Source organism: Toxotes jaculatrix, chromosome 20 (assembly GCF_017976425.1).
Source record: "Toxotes jaculatrix isolate fToxJac2 chromosome 20, fToxJac2.pri, whole genome shotgun sequence".
NCBI lineage: Eukaryota > Metazoa > Chordata > Actinopteri > Toxotidae > Toxotes > Toxotes jaculatrix.
In genome coordinates, this window is record NC_054413.1 from 5,251,568 (window position 1) to 5,268,451 (window position 16,884).

A 16,884-nucleotide genomic window follows, 5' to 3' on the forward strand; every position below is an offset into this window, starting at 1 on the left:
CATACTATACTATGACGTTTTTGATGACTTTTTGAGGTCAAAAAAATTTTTGACTTTTTTTGTCCAATTTTGACGCCTTACTATACTATGACGTTTTTTATGACATTTTGAGGTCAAAAAAATTTTTGACTTTTTTTGGCCGAAAAAAACGCCATACTATACTATGACGTTTTTTATGACATTTTGAGGTCAAAAAAAATGTTGACTTTTTTTGGCCGAAAAAAACGCCATACTATACTATGACGTTTTTTATGACTTTTTGAGGTCAAAAAAAATTTTGACTTTTTTTGGCCGAAAAAAACGCCATACTATACTATGACGTTTTTATGACTTTTTGAGGTCAAAAAAAATTTTGAGTTTTTTTGTCCAATTTTGACGTCTTACTATACTATGACGTTTTTTATGACATTTTGAAATCAAAAAAAATTTTGACTTTTTTTGGCCGAAAAAAACGCCATACTATACTATGACGTTTTTTATGACTTTTTGAGGTCAAAAAAAATTTTGACTTTTTTTGGCCGAAAAAAACGCCATACTATACTATGACGTTTTTTATGACATTTTGAGGTCAAAAAAAATTTGGACTTTTTTTGTCCAATTTTGACGCCATACTATACTATGACGTTTTTTATGACTTTTTGAGGTAAAAAAAAATTTGGACTTTTTTTGTCCAATTTTGACGCCATACTATACTATGACGTTTTTTATGACTTTTCGAGGTCAAAAAAATTTGTGACTTTTTTTGGCCGAAAAAAACGCCATACTATACTATGACGTTTTTTATGACTTTTTGAGGTCAAAAAAAATTTTGACTTTTTTTGTCCGAAAAAAACGCCATACTATACTATGACGTTTTTTATGACTTTTTGAGGTAAAAAAAAATGTTGACTTTTTTTGGCCGAAAAAAACGCCATACTATACTATGACGTTTTTTATGACATTTTGAGGTCAAAAAAAATTTTGACTTTTTTTGGCCGAAAAAAACGCCATACTATACTATGACGTTTTTTATTAAATTTTGAGGTCAAAAAAAATTTTGACTTTTTTTGTCCGAAAAAAACGCCATACTATACTATGACGTTTTTGATGACTTTTTGAGGTCAAAAAAAATTTGGACTTTTTTTGTCCAATTTTGACGCCTTACTATACTATGACGTTTTTTATGACATTTTGAGGTCAAAAAAAATGTTGAATTTTTTGGGCCGAAAAAAACGCCATACTATACTATGACGTTTTTTATGAAATTTTGAGGTAAAAAAAAATTTGGACTTTTTTTGTCCGAAAAAAACGCCATACTATACTATGACGTTTTTGATGACTTTTTGAGGTCAAAAAAAATTTTGACTTTTTTTGTCCAATTTTGACGCCTTACTATACTATGACGTTTTTTATGACATTTTGAGGTCAAAAAAATTTTTGACTTTTTTTGGCCGAAAAAAACGCCATACTATACTATGACGTTTTTTATGACATTTTGAGGTCAAAAAAAATTTTGACTTTTTTTGGCCGAAAAAAACGCCATACTATACTATGACGTTTTTTATGACTTTTTGAGGTCAAAAAAAATTTTGACTTTTTTTGGCCGAAAAAAACGCCATACTATACTATGACGTTTTTTATGACTTTTTGAGGTCAAAAAAATTTTTGACTTTTTTTGTCCGAAAAAAACGCCATACTATACTATGACGTTTTTTATGAAATTTTGAGGTCAAAAAAAATTTGGACTTTTTTTGTCCGAAAAAAACGCCATACTATACTATGACGTTTTTTATGACTTTTTGAGGTCAAAAAAAATTTTGACTTTTTTTGGCCGAAAAAAACGCCATACTATACTATGACGTTTTTTATGACTTTTTGAGGTCAAAAAAACGTTTGACTTTTTTTGGCCGAAAAAAACGCCATACTATACTATGACGTTTTTTATGACTTTTTGAGGTCAAAAAAAATTTTGACTTTTTTTGGCCGAAAAAAACGCCATACTATACTATGACGTTTTTTATGACTTTTTGAGGTCAAAAAAAATTTTGACTTTTTTTGGCCGAAAAAAACGCCATACTATACTATGACGTTTTTTATGACTTTTTGAAGTCAAAAAAAATTTTGACTTTTTTTTTCCAATTTTGACGCCTTACTATACTATGACGTTTTTTATGACATTTTGAGGTCAAAAAAAATTTGGACTTTTTTTGTCCGAAAAAAACGCCATACTATACTATGACGTTTTTTATGACTTTTTGAGGTAAAAAAAAATGTTGACTTTTTTTGGCCGAAAAAAACGCCATACTATACTATGACGTTTTTTATGACTTTTTGAGGTCAAAAAAAATTTTGACTTTTTTTGGCCGAAAAAAACGCCATACTATACTATGACGTTTTTTATGACTTTTTGAGGTCAAAAAAAATTTTGACTTTTTTTGTCCAATTTTGACGTCTTACTATACTATGACGTTTTTTATGACATTTTGAAATCAAAAAAAATTTTGACTTTTTTTGGCCGAAAAAAACGCCATACTATACTATGACGTTTTTTATGACTTTTTGAGGTCAAAAAAAATTTTGACTTTTTTTGTCCGAAAAAAACGCCATACTATACTATGACGTTTTTTATGACTTTTTGAGGTAAAAAAAAATGTTGACTTTTTTTGTCCAATTTTGACGCCTTACTATACTATGACGTTTTTTATGACATTTTGAGGTCAAAAAAAATGTTGAATTTTTTGGGCCGAAAAAAACGCCATACTATACTATGACGTTTTTTATGAAATTTTGAGGTAAAAAAAAATTTGGACTTTTTTTGTCCGAAAAAAACGCCATACTATACTATGACGTTTTTGATGACTTTTTGAGGTCAAAAAAAATTTTGACTTTTTTTGTCCAATTTTGACGCCTTACTATACTATGACGTTTTTTATGACATTTTGAGGTCAAAAAAATTTTTGACTTTTTTTGGCCGAAAAAAACGCCATACTATACTATGACGTTTTTTATGACATTTTGAGGTCAAAAAAAATTTTGACTTTTTTTGGCCGAAAAAAACGCCATACTATACTATGACGTTTTTTATGACTTTTTGAGGTCAAAAAAAATTTTGAATTTTTTTGGCCGAAAAAAACGCCATACTATACTATGACGTTTTTTATGACTTTTTGAGGTCAAAAAAAATTTTGACTTTTTTTGGCCGAAAAAAACGCCATACTATACTATGACGTTTTTTATGAAATTTTGAGGTCAAAAAAAATTTGGACTTTTTTTGTCCGAAAAAAACGCCATACTATACTATGACGTTTTTTATGACTTTTTGAGGTCAAAAAAAATTTTGAATTTTTTTGGCCGAAAAAAACGCCATACTATACTATGACGTTTTTTATGACTTTTTGAGGTCAAAAAAAATTTTGACTTTTTTTGGCCGAAAAAAACGCCATACTATACTATGACGTTTTTTATGAAATTTTGAGGTCAAAAAAAATTTGGACTTTTTTTGTCCGAAAAAAACGCCATACTATACTATGACGTTTTTTATGACTTTTTGAGGTCAAAAAAAATTTGGACTTTTTTTGTCCAATTTTGACGCCATACTATACTATGACGTTTTTTATGACTTTTTGAGGTCAAAAAAACGTTTGACTTTTTTTGGCCGAAAAAAACGCCATACTATACTATGACGTTTTTTATGACTTTTTGAGGTCAAAAAAAATTTTGACTTTTTTTTTCCAATTTTGACGCCTTACTATACTATGACGTTTTTTATGACTTTTTGAGGTCAAAAAAAATTTTGACTTTTTTTGGCCGAAAAAAACGCCTTACTATACTATGACGTTTTTTATGAAATTTTGAGGTCAAAAAAAATTTTGACTTTTTTTGTCCAATTTTGACGTCTTACTATACTATGACGTTTTTTATGACATTTTGAAATCAAAAAAAATTTTGACTTTTTTTGGCCGAAAAAAACGCCATACTATACTATGACGTTTTTTATGACTTTTTGAGGTCAAAAAAAATTTTGACTTTTTTTGGCCGAAAAAAACGCCATACTATACTATGACGTTTTTTATGACTTTTTGAGGTGAAAAAAAAATTTGACTTTTTTTTTCCAATTTTGACGCCTTACTATACTATGACGTTTTTTATGACATTTTGAGGTCAAAAAAAATGTGGACTTTTTTTGTCCGAAAAAAACGCCATACTATACTATGACGTTTTTTATGACTTTTTGAGGTAAAAAAAAATTTTGACTTTTTTTGTCCGAAAAAAACGCCATACTATACTATGACGTTTTTTATGACTTTTTGAGGTAAAAAAAAATGTTGACTTTTTTTGTCCAATTTTGACGCCTTACTATACTATGACGTTTTTTATGACATTTTGAGGTCAAAAAAAATGTTGAATTTTTTGGGCCGAAAAAAACGCCATACTATACTATGACGTTTTTTATGAAATTTTGAGGTAAAAAAAAATTTGGACTTTTTTTGTCCGAAAAAAACGCCATACTATACTATGACGTTTTTGATGACTTTTTGAGGTCAAAAAAAATTTTGACTTTTTTTGTCCAATTTTGACGCCTTACTATACTATGACGTTTTTTATGACATTTTGAGGTCAAAAAAATTTTTGACTTTTTTTGGCCGAAAAAAACGCCATACTATACTATGACGTTTTTTATGACATTTTGAGGTCAAAAAAAATTTTGACTTTTTTTGGCCGAAAAAAACGCCATACTATACTATGACGTTTTTTATGACTTTTTGAGGTCAAAAAAAATTTTGAATTTTTTTGGCCGAAAAAAACGCCATACTATACTATGACGTTTTTTATGACTTTTTGAGGTCAAAAAAAATTTTGACTTTTTTTGGCCGAAAAAAACGCCATACTATACTATGACGTTTTTTATGAAATTTTGAGGTCAAAAAAAATTTGGACTTTTTTTGTCCGAAAAAAACGCCATACTATACTATGACGTTTTTTATGACTTTTTGAGGTCAAAAAAAATTTTGAATTTTTTTGGCCGAAAAAAACGCCATACTATACTATGACGTTTTTTATGACTTTTTGAGGTCAAAAAAAATTTTGACTTTTTTTGGCCGAAAAAAACGCCATACTATACTATGACGTTTTTTATGAAATTTTGAGGTCAAAAAAAATTTGGACTTTTTTTGTCCGAAAAAAACGCCATACTATACTATGACGTTTTTTATGACTTTTTGAGGTCAAAAAAAATTTGGACTTTTTTTGTCCAATTTTGACGCCATACTATACTATGACGTTTTTTATGACTTTTTGAGGTCAAAAAAACGTTTGACTTTTTTTGGCCGAAAAAAACGCCATACTATACTATGACGTTTTTTATGACTTTTTGAGGTCAAAAAAAATTTTGACTTTTTTTTTCCAATTTTGACGCCTTACTATACTATGACGTTTTTTATGACTTTTTGAGGTCAAAAAAAATTTTGACTTTTTTTGGCCGAAAAAAACGCCTTACTATACTATGACGTTTTTTATGAAATTTTGAGGTCAAAAAAAATTTTGACTTTTTTTGTCCAATTTTGACGTCTTACTATACTATGACGTTTTTTATGACATTTTGAAATCAAAAAAAATTTTGACTTTTTTTGGCCGAAAAAAACGCCATACTATACTATGACGTTTTTTATGACTTTTTGAGGTCAAAAAAAATTTTGACTTTTTTTGGCCGAAAAAAACGCCATACTATACTATGACGTTTTTTATGACTTTTTGAGGTGAAAAAAAAATTAGACTTTTTTTTTCCAATTTTGACGCCTTACTATACTATGACGTTTTTTATGACATTTTGAGGTCAAAAAAAATGTGGACTTTTTTTGTCCGAAAAAAACGCCATACTATACTATGACGTTTTTTATGACTTTTTGAGGTAAAAAAAAATGTTGACTTTTTTTGTCCAATTTTGACGCCTTACTATACTATGACGTTTTTTATGATATTTTGAGGTCAAAAAAAATGTTGAATTTTTTGGGCCGAAAAAAACGCCATACTATACTATGACGTTTTTTATGAAATTTTGAGGTCAAAAAAAATTTGGACTTTTTTTGTCCGAAAAAAACGCCATACTATACTATGACGTTTTTGATGACTTTTTGAGGTCAAAAAAATTTTTGACTTTTTTTGTCCAATTTTGACGCCTTACTATACTATGACGTTTTTTATGACATTTTGAGGTCAAAAAAATTTTTGACTTTTTTTGGCCGAAAAAAACGCCATACTATACTATGACGTTTTTTATGACATTTTGAGGTCAAAAAAAATGTTGACTTTTTTTGGCCGAAAAAAACGCCATACTATACTATGACGTTTTTTATGACTTTTTGAGGTCAAAAAAAATTTTGACTTTTTTTGGCCGAAAAAAACGCCATACTATACTATGACGTTTTTATGACTTTTTGAGGTCAAAAAAAATTTTGAGTTTTTTTGTCCAATTTTGACGTCTTACTATACTATGACGTTTTTTATGACATTTTGAAATCAAAAAAAATTTTGACTTTTTTTGGCCGAAAAAAACGCCATACTATACTATGACGTTTTTTATGACTTTTTGAGGTCAAAAAAAATTTTGACTTTTTTTGGCCGAAAAAAACGCCATACTATACTATGACGTTTTTTATGACATTTTGAGGTCAAAAAAAATTTGGACTTTTTTTGTCCAAAAAAAACGCCATACTATACTATGACGTTTTTTATGACTTTTTGAGGTAAAAAAAAATTTGGACTTTTTTTGTCCAATTTTGACGCCATACTATACTATGACGTTTTTTATGACTTTTCGAGGTCAAAAAAATTTGTGACTTTTTTTGGCCGAAAAAAACGCCATACTATACTATGACGTTTTTTATGACTTTTTGAGGTCAAAAAAAATTTTGACTTTTTTTGTCCGAAAAAAACGCCATACTATACTATGACGTTTTTTATGACTTTTTGAGGTAAAAAAAAATGTTGACTTTTTTTGGCCGAAAAAAACGCCATACTATACTATGACGTTTTTTATGACATTTTGAGGTCAAAAAAAATTTTGACTTTTTTTGGCCGAAAAAAACGCCATACTATACTATGACGTTTTTTATTAAATTTTGAGGTCAAAAAAAATTTTGACTTTTTTTGTCCGAAAAAAACGCCATACTATACTATGACGTTTTTGATGACTTTTTGAGGTCAAAAAAAATTTGGACTTTTTTTGTCCAATTTTGACGCCTTACTATACTATGACGTTTTTTATGACATTTTGAGGTCAAAAAAATTTTTGACTTTTTTTGTCCGAAAAAAACGCCATACTATACTATGACGTTTTTTATGACTTTTTGAGGTCAAAAAAATTTTTGACTTTTTTTGTCCGAAAAAAACGCCATACTATACTATGACGTTTTTTATGACTTTTTGAGGTGAAAAAAAAATTTGACTTTTTTTTTCCAATTTTGACGCCTTACTATACTATGACGTTTTTTATGACATTTTGAGGTCAAAAAAAATTTTGACTTTTTTTGTCCGAAAAAAACGCCATACTATACTATGACGTTTTTTATGACTTTTTGAGGTAAAAAAAAATGTTGACTTTTTTTGTCCAATTTTGACGCCTTACTATACTATGACGTTTTTTATGACATTTTGAGGTCAAAAAAAATTTTGAATTTTTTTGGCCGAAAAAAACGCCATACTATACTATGACGTTTTTTATGAAATTTTGAGGTCAAAAAAAATTTTGACTTTTTTTGTCCGAAAAAAACGCCATACTATACTATGACGTTTTTGATGACTTTTTGAGGTCAAAAAAAATTTGGACTTTTTTTGTCCAATTTTGACGCCTTACTATACTATGACGTTTTTTATGACATTTTGAGGTCAAAAAAAATTTGGACTTTTTTTGGCCGAAAAAAACGCCATACTATACTATGACGTTTTTTATGAAATTTTGAGGTCAAAAAAAATTTGGACTTTTTTTGTCCGAAAAAAACGCCATACTATACTATGACGTTTTTTATGACTTTTTGAGGTCAAAAAAAATTTGGACTTTTTTTGTCCAATTTTGACGCCATACTATACTATGACGTTTTTTATGACTTTTTGAGGTCAAAAAAACTTTTGACTTTTTTTGGCCGAAAAAAACGCCATACTATACTATGACGTTTTTTATGACTTTTTGAGGTCAAAAAAAATTTGGACTTTTTTTGTCCAATTTTGACGCCATACTATACTATGACGTTTTTTATGACTTTTTGAGGTCAAAAAAACTTTTGACTTTTTTTGGCCGAAAAAAACGCCATACTATACTATGACGTTTTTTATGACTTTTTGAGGTAAAAAAAATTTTTGACTTTTTTGGCCGAAAAAAACGCCTTACTATATTATGACGTTTTTTATGACTTTTTGAGGTCAAAAAAAATTTTGATTTTTTTTGGCCGAAAAAAACGCCATTCTATACTATGACGTTTTTTATGACATTTTGAGGTCAAAAAAAATTTTGACTTTTTTTGTCCAATTTTGACGCCTTACTATACTATGACGTTTTTTATGACATTTTGAGGTCAAAAAAATTTTTGACTTTTTTTGTCCGAAAAAAACGCCATACTATACTATGACGTTTTTTATGACTTTTTGAGGTCAAAAAAAATTTGGACTTTTTTTGTCCAATTTTGACGCCTTACTATACTATGACGTTGTTTATGAAATTTTGAGGTCAAAAAAAATTTTGACTTTTTTTGTCCGATTTTGATGCCTTACTATACTATGACATTTTGAGGTGATAAAAAAATCGAACTTTTTTTGGCCGATTTTGACGCCTTACTATACTATGACGTTTTTTATGACTTTTTGAGGACAAAAAAAATTGTGACTTTTTTTGTCCGAAAAAAACGCCATACTATACTATGTCGTTTTTTATGACTTTTTGAGGTCAAAAGAATTTTTGACTTTTTTTGGCCGAAAAAAACGCCGTACTATACTATGACGTTTTTTATGACTTTTTGAGGTCAAAAAAAATTTTGAGTTTTTTTGGCCGAAAAAAACGCCTTACTATACTATGACGTTTTTTATGACTTTTTGAGGTCAAAAAAAATTTTGAATTTTTTTGTCCAATTTTGACGCCTTACTATACTATGACGTTTTTTATGACATTTTGAAATCAAAAAAAATTTTGAATTTTTTTGGCCGAAAAAAATGCCATACTATACTATGACGTTTTTTATGAAATTTTGAGGTCAAAAAAAATTTTGACTTTTTTTGGCCGAAAAAAACGCCATACTATACTATGACGTTTTTTATGACATTTTGAGGTCAAAAAAATTTTTGACTTTTTTTGGCCGATTTTGACGCCTTACTATACTATGACGTTTTTTATGACATTTTGAGGTCCACAAAAAGTTTGACTTTTTTTTGCCGATTTTGACGCCTTACTATACTATGACGTTTTTTATGACATTTTGAGGTCAAAACAAATTTTGACTTTTTTTGGCCGATTTTGACGTCTTACTATACTATGACGTTTTTTATGACATTTTGAGGTCCAAAAAAATTTTGACCTTTTTTGGCAGAAAAAAACGCCTTACTATACTATGACGTTTTTTATGACATTTTGAGGCCTTACTAAAATATGACTTTTTTTGGCAAATTTTAACACCATACTGCGGTTTGACGTAGTTTAGGACATTTTGAGGCCTTACTCAACTAACTGCTGTCCTTCCCAGAATCATTTACTTTATCTCTTTGGTTTCTCATTTTGTCTGAGTAGGTGTTCATTTTGACAAATTTTGATTCAGCTATAAAGAGTTGCTGGTGTTTTTGGTAAGAACACAATCCAAATGACCTTATACCAATCACATTAACAAAGAAAAGAAAGAAAAGAAAAGTTTTCTCACATAGCAGACGTAAAATGTTTATTTGAAGGATGCAGTAACTGAGCTAAAAAGGCAAAGTGATTAAATGGTTATTTCTGCCGTTTGTCGAGCCCCTCTGCTGTGTGTCTTCTTTCATTGTTGATTCTCCTGAAAAGACAGAATGGCCAATATTTAAAATATACAGCTTAAAAGGAAAATGAAATATTTATAATTTCTTGCCATTGCTCTCTTCTTAAAACATGCAGTTTTCAAGGATGTTGTTCAGTTGTTGTTTTTCTTTTTTAAAAAAATACTAAATGTGAGTGCAGAATCGTTTCTTGCCTTGTTTTCATTGCTGCTGTTTGATGAGGACCCAAAACCGCCAGTATTTATGAGAGGGTGCCAAACAGTCCCGCCCTTAGGGGAAAGAGGAAATGGTACATTGTTGTAAATATGCAGATAAATATGAAATATATTCTTCCAAAACATATAATCATTCTATCTATCCTAAATAATATGGAATGTAGATCAGATCAGTTAATCTGACTGTTATCCTCTGGATCAGTTCATAAAAAGTTTTGCCTATAAGTTGTCAAAAAAATATTCACGTCCCTCTGCTTTTACTCTTGCCGGCCACAGGGCCACACATAGAGCGACAGCAGTGAGCCATTCAGAAAGGGCTCCGGTTGTCAACATTCAACAAACCTCGGGTGTGTGAAAAACAGCACAGTTGATAAACATATTGTGAAATAAAGCAAATTAAGAAACAGACAACTGCAACGCTGAGGAGGACGTTAGAGGCGCTGAAGTCAAAGGATAACTTGTACCAATGCTGGTTGTGGAGCTTGTTGTGGTGAAGCTAGCCCTGCTAGTAGCAACAATCATCTCACCTGTGCATCCAGGTAAATTACTTTGGACCAGTGCAGCTTGTGATATGTTGCCGTAAATGACTATTCTTCTGCATTTTCTCACTTAGTTTATTTCCTGAACATTAAACATGATTTATTCTGGTCACTGAGCACAGCCAGTGGAAACTTCAGGGGGGAAACCTTGGCTTTTGTTCCACCTGTCTGCCAAAAGCGAGCTGGTTCTTCAAAGGTATTTCATGATCTTACAGATATTTCCTGGCTGCCAGGAACTATACAATGTTTTTAGCTTTTATTTTTGCTTTAAATCATCCACTTTTAAATAAACTTGAAAGAGACTAAATTTGTCAGACCCTGCTGGGCCAATAATAAATTCTACCTACATCCTTAGCTGGCGCTTTAGCCGGCGCTGTGTCCGCCTTAGGCCCCTGAAATGGAAATGGAAAGCACTTGAATTAAAAACAAATTACAATCCTAAAACAATGACACGACATAAGCCACGGGGTGTTTGCATAATATCCTTTTGCCTGTTTGTTTGCTCTGTTTCTGATGTGTCATTGACATTAGACTTTTGGCAGCAAACAAACAATCAATAACCCTGTTTCATGCAGACAGCACAAGCACCATACATGTTCCATTTTATTCACTGATTCTTGGGGGCAAAAAATATATATGCACATCCAAATTCTTCATTTAAGTCAGTTTAAGTCAAGTTTAAATATTAATTCTGGCTTCACAACCTGTGTTTAACACTTATTTATTAGTTGAACAATAGAGCTAAAATGTACAATGTGTTCATTTAGCAGGTCAGAGCCAGAGTACTACATCAGAACATTACACATAAAACCTACAGAGCAATGGCAGTGTTAATTATTTTTAATCACTATCAGTAAATCTCGGAAAATCCATCAGTCTTACTGCACTGATCTTACCGAGGCTGCGAGGATCAGTCCCACCAAGCAGAGTAGTGTAAGAGCTCTCATCCTGATCTCAAATTAAACTCTTATGCTCATACACTTGTTTTATAGTGGTCATGTCAGTAGGTGGAGTCTGTTACGCTTCTGCCCTCCAAAAGTGTTTAATTTCAGTTCTAGTTAGTCTTTAATTCTTGTTAACATCAAAGTCCAACTTAGATATGTTGACAAATGTGAAATTGTTTACTCCAACAAAGTCTGACCTCTGTTCCATGTCTTTTACAGGCGCTCACGTTATAACAAAATATACAAGTAATTAAATGTTGTTTCTAATTCAGAAACATTCCTTTGGTAACAAATGCTGTACTGTGGTTTGACACCAAAGGATTATTTTCAGTATTGTTTAAAATGCAGATTTTTGTTGTTGTTGTTGTTGTTGTTGTTGATTGAAACCATCATCTTTCATTTGTGTTGTATATATTTGCAGTTATTTGAGGCACACATACATAGCGTTCATCCCTGCTGGGACACTTTGAGTGGACAACAGATAATATTTGTGATGAAAAGAGAAGAGCCTAACACAAAAAATAATAAAGTGATCCTTATGAATTAAGTCTTGTCTGAATCTTTTCAGTTAAAATTGGGGATTTCTCTGGAAAAGGTGTTTATTTGTAAGCTCAAGGCTTGTGTGAAACTGCTATGCTTCCCAGAATCATTTACTTTATCCCTGTGGTGTCTCATTTTGTCTGAGTAGGTGTTCATTTTGACAAATTTTGATTCAGCTATAAAGAGTTACTGGTCTTTTTGGTAAGAACACAATCCAAATGACCTTAGCACATTAACAAAGAAAAGAAAGTTTTCTCACACTGCAGACTTAAAATGTTTATTTGAAGGATGCAGTAACTGAGCTAAAAAGGCAAAGTGATTAAATGGTCATTTCTGCCGTTTGTCGAGCCCCTCTGCTGTGTCTTCTTTCATTGTTGATTCTCCTGAAAAGACAGGATGACCAACATTTAAAATATACAGCTTAAAAGGAAAATGAAATATTTATAATTCATTGCCATTGCTCTCTTCTTCCTAAAACATGCAGTTTTCAAGGATGTTGTTCAGTTGTTGTTTTTCTTTTTTAAAAAAATACTAAATGTGAGTGCAGAATCGTTTCTTGCCTTGTTTTCATTGCTGCTGTTTGATGAGGGCTCAAAACCGACAGGATTTATGAGAGGGTACCAATAGGTTTCCACTTTGTTCTTAGGGGAAAGAGGAAATTATTTCAGAAACTTAAAATAATACTTTGTTGTAAATATGCAGATAAATATGAAATATATTCTTCCAAAACATATAATCATTCTATCTATCCTAAATAATATGGAATGTAGATCAGATCAGCTAATCTGACTGTTGTGGTCCGGATCAGTTCATAAAAAGTTTTGCCTATAAATCGTCAAAAAAAATATTCACGTCCTTCTGCTTTTACTCTTGCCGGCCACAGGGCGGCGCTGTTGCACATAGAGCGACAGCAGTGAGCCGTTCAGAAGCGGCTCCGGTCGTCAACACTCAACAAACCTCGGGTGTGTGGAAAACAGCCGCACAGTTGATAAACATATTGTGAAATAAACAAAGCAAATTAAGAAACAGACAACTGCAACGCTGAGGACGTTAGAGGCGCTGAAGTCAAAGGATAACTTGTACCAAGGCTGGTTGTGGAGCTTGTTGCGGTGAAGATAGCCCTGCAATAATCATCTCACCTGTGCATCCAGGTAAATTACTTTGGACCAGTGCAGCTTGTGATATGTCGCCGTAAATGACTATTCTTCTGCATTTTCTCATTTAGTTCATTTCCTGAACATTAAACATGATTTATTCCAGCACTGCCAGTGGAAACTCCAGGGGGGAAACGTTGGCTTTTTTTTCCACCTGTTTGCCAAAAGCGAGCTGGTTCTTCAAAGGTATTTCATGTCTCACAGATCTCTCTGCTTTTACTCACAGATCTCACAGATATTTCCTGGCTGCCAGGAACTACACAATGTTTTTAGCTTTTATTTTTGCTTTAAATCATTCACTTTTAAATAAACTTGAAAGAGACTAAATTTGTCAGACCCTGCTGGACCAATAATAAATTCTACCTACCTGCTTTGTCGGCGTGTTGGGTGGTGCTGTGTCCACATTAGGCCCCTGAAATGGAAATGGAAAGCACTTGAATTAAAAACAAATTACAATCCTAAACCAATGACACGACATAAGCCACGGGGTGTTTGCATAATATCCTTTTGCCTGTTTGTTTGCTCTGTTTCTGATGTGTCATTGACATTAGACTTTTGGCAGCAAACAATCAATAACCCTGTTTCATGGAGACAGCACAAGCACCATACATGTTCCAGTTTATTCACTGATTCTTGGGGGCAAAAAATATATATGCACATCTAAATTCTTCATTTAAGTCAGTTTAAGTCAAGTTTAAATATTAATTCTGGCTCCACAACCTGTGTTTAACACTTATTTATTAGTTGAACAATAGAGCTAAAATGTACAATGTGTTCATTTAGCAGGTCAGAGCCAGAGTACTACATCAGAACATTACACATAAAACCTACAGAGCAATGGCAGTGTTAATTATTTTTAATCACTATCAGTAAATCTCAGAAAATCCATCAGTCTTACTGCACTGATCTTACCGAGGCTGCGAGGATCAGTCCCACCAAGCAGAGTAGTGTAAGAGCTCTCATCCTGATCTCAAATTAAACTCTGATGTTCATACACTTGTTTTATAGTGGTCATGTCAGTAGGTGGAGTCTGTTATGCTTCTGCCCTGCAAAAGTGTGTTTAACTTCAGTTCTAGTTAGTCTCTAATTCAGATTCGATTCAGAAATATTCCTTTGGTAACAAATGCTTTACTGTGGTTTGACACAAAACAATATTTTCAGTATTGTTTAAAATGCAGATTTTTTTTTTTTTGGTTGATTGAAACCATCATCTTTCATTTGTATTGTATATATTTGCAGTTATTTGAGGCATACATACATGAGTTTAGGAGGTTTTTCAGAAAGTGTGTTTCAGAAGTGAGAAATTAAGAAATATTTAAGGTGCTGCCCCTGTTTTTTTTTTCCTTTGAGTTCTGAACAGTTTCTTACCTGGGTGTCTTTTGCAGGTGGTGGTGGGAACCCATGAGTATTTTCAATTGCCAGTTTGGTACCATTCCACTGAAGAGGAAAAAATCAGCAAGACTTCACAGTGATGTAAGTGTGTTGATAAATGTTTCTGAAGTTCACTCTTGTATGTTAACACTGTGCGAGCTGTGTGTTTATGTTGATTATTAGTTTGCTCTCTCAAATTCAGTGTACCTACCTGTGCTGTTTCGTTATGTTGTCTGGGGTCTGCTGGTGCCTGAAATAGAAAGGCATTGCCCTTTAATTAGAAAATAGATATATTTTCACCAGGGACATAACAGTGGGTGTTTGCTTGGTCCTTCATGGTCATCAACTTTTGACCTTTTTTTTTTTTTTTTTAAGATCTTCGACTGTCCTATATATATTTTTTAAATTAATAAAGTTAATTTCCAAAAAGAATATTAAATTTTAATCCAAAAACTGGTTGTAAAACTGTTGTTTAGCACATCTATAAGCATGAACATCCGTCCTAAAATGTTTAATATGCAATATACCAAATGTAGGCCTTTGTCACGCACATAGAAGTTGCTAAAATTCAGGTAGACAGAACCAGAACATGGTGTTTTGCAGTAAAAAGGCAAAGTTATAAGCAGCTACTGTCTGACAGAATTTACAGTGTAAGTTGTGTCAAAATGAAAATTTAAATCTGACGTCTGAAAAGTAAAGTTCAGGTAATATTTGAACAACTGCAAAGACAGTGAAGCACTTTACTTAACAGCTTAAGAGAAAAAAAAGTAGGAATTTATGTAGTAAAAGGACACAGCTGGGTTATCTTCATGCATCACACCATGCTCTGGCCAAATGTTCCTACCTCAGGGTCAGCTGATGGTTTGTCTGTCGTGTTAAATCCACTCGTATTTTCCAATGGGCTTTTTTTCCCTGCCACTGACTGTAAATTAAATTAGAAAAATGATTTAACATTAGTCCAAGGACATAACAGTATTTGCTTTCAATGCATTTGACAATTTGTCTTGCAATTCTCATCAATCTGAGGCCTGCAAAGTGACATTCAAGTAACATTTTTGGCATTTTTGCCAAAGTTAAACTTAATTTTGAATAAGGATAATTAATTTTCTACTGAAAGGTCTAAGTAAACAAAAAGGTGGAACAAACAAAACTACAGAACTTTAGCAGTGAGTATTTATCATCAATACAAGTTATTTCCTTTTCAGTACGGTCTCCAGTCTTACCAAACCAGCTGTGTTGTGTTGTGCTGCATAAATCAGTCCGGTCAAACAGAGAAGTGCGAGCCCTTTCATCTTGAAAATAAATTAACCTCCCATCTGCACATGTAACTACTTTATAGTGTCAGTGTCGGGAGGTGGAGTTTGTTGAGTTTTGCGCTTCAGTTGTAGCTTAATATCAAAGTCCAACTTGTTTTTACCTTTTTTATTGACTTTGTTAATCTGCTCCTAAAAGGACCTTGACATTGGATTTGGTAGAAAGCCTTATAAGGTCTGTTTGACAAATTCAGATTTATAGAGGACCAGTCCATACAGTCCATACACTACTAATACCACAGGTCCTGTAGATTTCACAAGGTTCTGCAGACGTGTAATGATGCAGTGCAGCCTAGAAGCTAGCTAGAAAACCTTATTGATGTAGCTCTTCTCAAAACTAGTTATACAGTGTTTTACAGGAAGGAAAATGGGGAAACGGACAAAAAATATATGCAAGAAGAATCAAGTGTACAACCCATAAAAAAAACAAGGTGTAAAAGCCAAAGAAAACAGATGGGTTTTAAAGACATTCAGGGATTTTAACTTTTACAGAGCAGTATAATGCAGAGCAGTATAATGTGATGGATTATCAGCATTCAACACGAGCAAGTTTCAAGAGTCTGTTTAATCTACACACAGCTGCCAGTTTATTAGGTCCACTTTCCTACAGAACCAAAAACTGAAACCAAACTGGGAAACGATGGGAGTTTTTCCACACAATCTTTTTAATAGAACATTTAATGCAAAGTGATAACATTTCCTGGGGCTTCCTCATCGTGGCAGTGCTACTTCTCCATTAGGACACAAAATGTGTTTGCGTGTGCTGGCTTGAGCCATCTGCCATGTGTCGTCTTTCATTTTTTTGTGTTTTAAAGCAAAGATAAACA

General features: G+C 32.0%; 1 long non-coding RNA gene across 1 annotated transcript in view; it reads left to right on the forward strand.

Moving 5' to 3' along the window:
• LOC121200303 overlaps positions 1 to 12,424 on the forward strand; it is a 28,971-nt gene extending 16,547 nt beyond the window's left edge. The window contains exon 2 of the long non-coding RNA XR_005896520.1: positions 12,275 to 12,424. This is a non-coding gene — a long non-coding RNA (uncharacterized LOC121200303). The remainder of the gene's footprint in view (positions 1 to 12,274) is intronic.
• Positions 12,425 to 16,884: the final 4,460 nt, after the last annotated feature.